This window comes from Mustela erminea, chromosome 1 (genome assembly GCF_009829155.1).
Source record: "Mustela erminea isolate mMusErm1 chromosome 1, mMusErm1.Pri, whole genome shotgun sequence".
Classification (NCBI taxonomy): Eukaryota; Metazoa; Chordata; class Mammalia; order Carnivora; family Mustelidae; genus Mustela; species Mustela erminea.
In genome coordinates, this window is record NC_045614.1 from 192,785,588 (window position 1) to 192,792,349 (window position 6,762).

The 6,762-nt window shown below is 42.9% G+C and overlaps 1 pseudogene; it reads left to right on the plus strand.

Moving 5' to 3' along the window:
* The first annotated feature begins 3,479 nt into the window (after positions 1-3,479).
* On the plus strand, positions 3,480-6,101 carry LOC116591877 (annotated as a pseudogene).
* Positions 6,102-6,762: the final 661 nt, after the last annotated feature.

Sequence of the window (6,762 nt, forward strand, 5' to 3'; positions counted from 1 at the left end):
CAGAACAATTATATGTAATTGTTATATATAGGAAATTCAGAACAACACAGGTTGCAAAGAGCCAAATTAACCTACATTTAAAAAGAAATGGAAAACAGACTGTAGATTGGAAAAGTATTCAGGGACATATCTACCAATTGCAATGGGTTGATTTTATTTATATCCTGACTTGAGGAAGTAAATGGTAAGTCACAGTTGTGGTAGACACACCACCACTCCAGATCCAATGACTAAATGTTTTGAATGCGGAGAATTTATGAGATACTTCTAGGGAGCGGTTGCGTGCGTAAGTCTAAAGCTCTTGAGACAAATCTGGGCTATGGATACTAATGTGGGAATTGGAATCATCTACAGATTTTTGCTTTATGGTTGGGAGCTGATGAGACATTATGTTGTGTGTAGACTTCTTCATTCTCTACGCTATTGAGATTTGGCGGCAGAGAATTCATTGCGGAAGGCTGTGTTGTCCACTGCAGGAAGTTTATCTCCCTCCATGGGCTCTACACAACTAGACGCCCCTGGAATTCTCCTATCCAGTTGTCACAACAACAGTGTCTCCAGACATTACCCCAAACTGCCCTTGGTAGCATCACTAACAGAGTGAATGGAGAAAAGGAAGGAGAATGAGGCCCCAGGGTGTCAAAGGTTCTGTGATTCAGTTACAACCCACTGCTTGGAACTGTGGCCTTCTCACCAGGTCTTACTTTGCTCGACTGTAAAATGGAAATGATATCATCCAACTCACAAAGCAGGTGTTCAGCGAGTATGCACTATGGAAGAGCCTTCATTCATGAGAAGACACCCAACGTGCCTCCCTTCCTAAGTATCCGTCACTATGGGCTTCCTTTTCTTTCCTTTTTCCCCCACAGTGCCTGGTCCAGTTTCACTCCATGGGACTCCAGAACACCACTGCTCTTTCTCTTATGGCCAAAAAGCCCCCCTGAGGTTTGACCTTGTAGCTATTGTGCTAAACCAGCACTGCCTCTGTGAATCCACGAATGCTCCCCCAGAAGTGGAATGTGAAAGCCCACTTTCAACCCCTCCTGAACCCTCTGCACACAGCTACTTTCAAATAATAGGGGCAAGCAAATAACCTCAAACAACAAACACGAGATACCTTTCTTTCTAGAGTCAAAAATCGGAGCCCATGCATACACTTCCCAGAGAGCTCTCTTAATTTAAGAAACAACACAGATTCCCCAAAGCTCTTTGGATCAAAAACTAAAGAAAAATGCATGCTAGGGGGTGAATGAAAAAATTTGACCACAGGAACATAATTCTGCCATAAAGGAGGCTTCATTTCTTACCTGGGCTTTGAGAAAAAAGCCTGAAGTTTAATGCTTTCTCTCTGTCTATCCATCGTGATTTCCTTTTTATCTATTAAGAGTTGTTAACTCTTTACTGACAGCTTTACTGAGGCATAACTCACACACCATACAATCCAACCATTTCAAGTGTGCAAAGCAATGGGTTTTAGCCTATTCTCAGATGTGCATGACCACCACCGTAGCAATTCTAGAACATTTTTATCACCACAGGAAAAAATTCCGTACGCTTAGGTATCACACCCTGAATCCCCTTTCCCTTAATCCTCAACAACTATTTTCTGTTTTTGATTTCACGAACCTATCTTTTGTTTTGATAGATTTGGCTTTGCTGGATATTTCTTCTAAATAGGATCACGTAACACACAGTCGTGTTTCTGGCTCCTTTCACTTACGAGAATATGAAAAACTGTAATATTTTCAAGGTTCATCTATGTTGCAGCTTGTATCAGAATTTAATTCATTCCCTTTCAAGACAGAACAATATGTATAAATATAACTTATAATAATATGCATGAATATAACATTTTGTGTCCATCCATCACCTGATGAACATTTGGGTTGTGGTGAACAACACTGCTGTAAACACTCGTGTACAAGTTTTTGTATGAGGACCTGTTCTCAGTTTTTTGTGATATGTGTCTAAGAGTGGAATTGCTGAGTCATCTGAGGAACAGCCAAACTAATTTTCACAGTAGTGCTGGCATTACCCTTATTCGGGAAAATAATTTTAGAAAGTAGGATAATGCTTCTCCACACTCCAAAACGGGACACCCCTGCTCAGTTTGGTTGAGAACCTAAGTCAAGTCTCCAGAGAGAAAACATTGTAGGTGTGTCATACCGAGGAGCAGCCATTTGGAAAGATTTTGCACTGATGACATTTTCTTATCTGTTTTCTTTATTGAAGGGTCTGTAGGCTGACCTTGTCAGCCAAATATTGCTTAAAACCACGTTTCCACGGAGACATGCATTCTGAGTTAAAACCAGCGTTCTAGAAAAACGTATTTTTCTGGTCTCACATAGCACCTGGGGTCCTTCAGCCAGGAAGGATCACCTTCTCTGTCTCACCAGGCAGCTTCAAGGGACTCTAGCAATCTGGGATTGTAAGCCCGACAAAGTAGATGGGATCCCACTTTCTTCGTTTTCTTCGCAATCTAACAGGCTCTGGCTAGCCACCAAACATACTTGTGGAAGTTCATACACACAGCTAATCCTGGAGGGATTTCCACTTCTTTCCTATCCTTCTTGAACAGGATCACAGACCCTACATATATCAGATATTCACCAGGCAAGGATTCAATATTCAAAGATCAGGGAGCACCCTGACTCCAGGTGCCTCTCTTAACTGGAGGTTATTCTGGTGGGGAAATCAACCAAGTACAAAAGCGAAAGTAATGTCTTCAACTGAAGCAACAACATCTAACTGGCCTTGAGAGAGCACTAAGTGGTGATCCCAGAACTCAAGACCAAGGATGAGGAGTACAGTGAAATCATAAATAAAATAATGGCCTTGAATTTGTAAACATCAAAAATAGGTCAAATCCTATTTGAAGTGAGGTGAAATCCAAAATAGGTCAGCATATATGGACTAAGACAGAGGCTCTAAATCCTAGGGTGTCTATGGGAGGTATCACTCCCACATGGTTCTCCCAACTCCCTGTTCCCCAGGTTATACCCTTGTGTAATTCCTCCTCCTGGAGTACAGACCGAATCTGGGATTATGAGGAGATATCAATCTTATGATTAGCTTACATTAAATGACAAAGGTAAAGAGATTTTATAGATATCCTTAAGGTCCATAATCAGTTGGCTTTGAGTTGATTAAAAGAGACATTATCCTGGGTGGGCCTGACCTTATCAAGTGAATTTTTAAGGCTTGTCTTCAAGCAGGAAGTTGCCATGTTGGGGGAAGGCCTAGGAAAGGAGCCCTCTGGCGAGTGGAACATACCCTCCAGGAGCTGAGAGTAATCCCCGGCCAACAGCTTCCCAGAAAATGGGCACGTGAGTTATACAGCTGCAGGAGGGTGAATTCTGCCAACAACCAGAGGAAGCCTGGAAGCCAATTTCCCTAGTTGAGCTCCCAGATAAGGGTGCAGCCAGCCAACACCTTAATTTCACCCACGTGAGACGCTCAGCAGGGAACCCAACTAAAACATGCCAGATTCCAATCCTCGGGAACCGGAAGATAATAAATTTAAGATTGCAGGATGCTACGTTTGTGGCCATTTGTTATGCAGCAGCAGAAAGCAAATATACCGCCAAAGGCCACAGCAAATGGTGCGTGCCCCCTTGCGTGCTGGGAGGCACTGCACTGCACTGGGCAGGACCTGCCACGTATTCTCGCTGTTTTATTTGCCTTGGGTGCCGTTATCGTTGACTTGAGCTTCGTGTCTAAACAGCCCTTCGTCTACCTATCTTGTGTGCACACCTTCTATAATTAAATGTAATAAATGTTTTTCTATTCCCATCTTGATGATGATGCAATGATCTCTACAAAGGATTTGCATGTTAGTTTGTTTTGTCCTCTAAGGTAGACTCCTAAACCCCAAAGCCTGGCAGATGCTTTTCTGCTCGGAATCCCAAGTTGCACTTATAAACAGAATAAGGAGTAGAAGAAATTAGAGACCGGCAACGGTGAGATTTAAAGTTCCCCGGGGAGCGGTAAACCTAACAGAAAACCTGCAGTTTGTCTGCGTAATCACACAGACCATTTAGATCTGGGGGTTATTGTTTAGTTAGCTCAGAATTATAGAGGCCTTAAGCAATCTTATTTTGGTGATTTCGGAGTCCACAGTGGTATATTTCTGTGTCATTCGATTGCAGCCGGAATCCAAATACACTGCAAGATAGACTCACAACCCTCTATCTCATGGCAGTGCCAGCCCCAAAGCTCCCCCCTATTCCATCCAAAGACAGATGGACAACAAACGTCCTTCTGTTATTGGTACACAGCTCAAACTGAATGGGGTTTATCAGGATTTTGCATCTAATCCCTCTTCTTAAGGGACTCTGGCTGTTAGCTTTGGCAGACAAGAGAAGGGGAACCAGCTGTTTGAATGCTGGAGGGCAGAGTTCTTAAGTTAAAAAACTTTTTTAATGACTTTCGTTTTCTTGCACTGGCAGGTGACAATCTAAGCATGAGCCTTTCTGATCAGTATCAGCGGGTTTGAATTATGAATTAATCTCCATAGCCAAGCCCTCCCTCCCTCCAGATACACCCAACATGTGCCAACTAAATCTTTAGTAACAAGCCTCTCTGTGTTTTTCACCCTAGAGAATAAAGCCAGTATGAGAATTTCTGAATAACAGTGATTAAAAAAAAAAATGTATTCATGAAGTAGAACATTTTTATTTTAAAATTTCCATAAAAGGCATTCTCCCCTGGCACAGAACATCCAGCTTATGAATGTACTTGCAAAGCCTCCAGCTGTTTCTCTTCATGTCCCCCCCATCAATTGCAACAAGCATCTTAAAAAGGCACAATAGGATTTTCCCAAATAATCACCAACACATGATGAAATTACCTTTCCAGATCTAAAAACTCCAGCAAACAATTCGGAGGGGCTTACTATCTCATTTGCTAATAGTGCCCTATTCAGAGTTACCTACAACCGCCCTACAGTCAGAGCAATAATTTTTTGTTGCCACACTCCGGGGGTATCCAGTTATCTTAACAATTGTCATGAAATTCTGAAAGAAAAATTAATTTAAATCTGCTCTCATAAAAACAACAATAAAAAAAATGACTAACATGTATTCTGTTATCCTGAGGAAAACAGAATGGGAGAAGTCCTAAATCAGAAATAGAAAATAAGACATCATAATTGCAAAGGGTCTGGCTGTTCTAGACTAAGGCATTGACTCCCAAACATGACTGTGCATAACAATTTGCAGAAAGAGGGTTGAAGATGCATATTCCCAGGTCCACACCACACCTTCTGAATCAGAATTCCTGAGGTGGAACTGAAGATCTGCATTCATACAGCAGTCGCCAGGTATTTCTGATGGAGCTAGATCGTAAACTGCAGTTCAGGAACCACAAAAATTAGGAGCTATATCAATACACCTCATTGATTAGATAACATTAATTCTAGTGTAATCTCGAGAACAAGCTATTCTAATCACTTAAAATTAAAAAGAGAGACTTTCGATCTGAGCCCTTGCATTTAACTTCCTATTCTCCCAAATTCCCAATGGAATGACCAGAGGAATTCGAAAATCCTGGAAAATCTGTTCAGCTTTGAATATCAGGAAAGGAAACCAAACTCCTGTGGGAAAAGTCAAGGCATTTCTGCAGAATATATCACAAGCAAGACTGGATTGGGAGACATCCCAGTCACTCCCACTAAAGCCCTATCCCTTCCTGACACTCAGTTCCTGTCCCCAGCCCTCGCCGCCCCCCTGCCCCCCCTTCTCCTGCTGCAGCCTTCCAGCAGGTCCCCTATCCAGAACCTCCACTCTTCCCACCCCTCTGCTGATGCGAGTAAGGGGGACGGTCTCTTTCCTGGTGGCACTGAGGATTACAGCCGTATACGAATTTAACAGAGAAAAAGCAGGAAGACCCTTACTACCATCCAGGGAATCGCTGATGATTTTGATAAAAAGAAACTAGTGAAGACGTTTAAGAAGAAATTTGCCTGCATTTGTCCTGTGATTGAACATCCAGAATATGGAGAAGTAATTCCACTATGGGGTGACTCGCGTGAGAACATATGCCAGTTCCCGGAAGAGACTGGATTGGCTAAGGACGACCAGCTGAAAGTTCATGGGTTTTAAGTGTTTTGGCTCATGGAAGCTTAAGTGAGGATTTCCTTGCAATGAGTAGAAGTGCCCTCTGTCCCTTGTCACAAGCTGTAAAACCTCACAGCTTGTACACTGTATACATTTGGGGTCTGCTTCTAACTTGACCTAGTGTAACTCCTTCCTGCAATAACTGAAAAGAGAAAAGAAAAGAAAACAAAGACTGGGTTGAGAAAATGACTGGCAAGCTCACAAATCACAAACCAACCCTAAGCACAGAGCAGCACAGGGCCTGGAGGAAAAAATGGACATTAGGACAATGGTGGGTTTGGGAGGGAGGTTGCAAATCTAGAGCTAACAAGGATGAGATTACTCTGCATAGTTGGCTCCCATCTTACCCTTCAACTGGAGAAGAGGGGCAGGGCCACAGCTGGCCTCTAAAGAGACAGGCTGTGCCAGTTAGTGAACAGAGACATTATCCCAGCCCACAAAGAGGGAACAGACTCTCTTTGGCATGGGGCAAAACTCCCTGATGTGGCTGGCCCGGGCTTTCATTCACAACCTACACTGCACAGAGAATTGCCCTGTCCTTTGTCCGTATACAGCTACAGTAGAGCTAACTCTACCTTCTTCTTCTTCTTCTCCTTCCTTTCCTTCCTTCCTTCTCTCCTTCCTTACTCCTTTCCTGTTCTTCTTC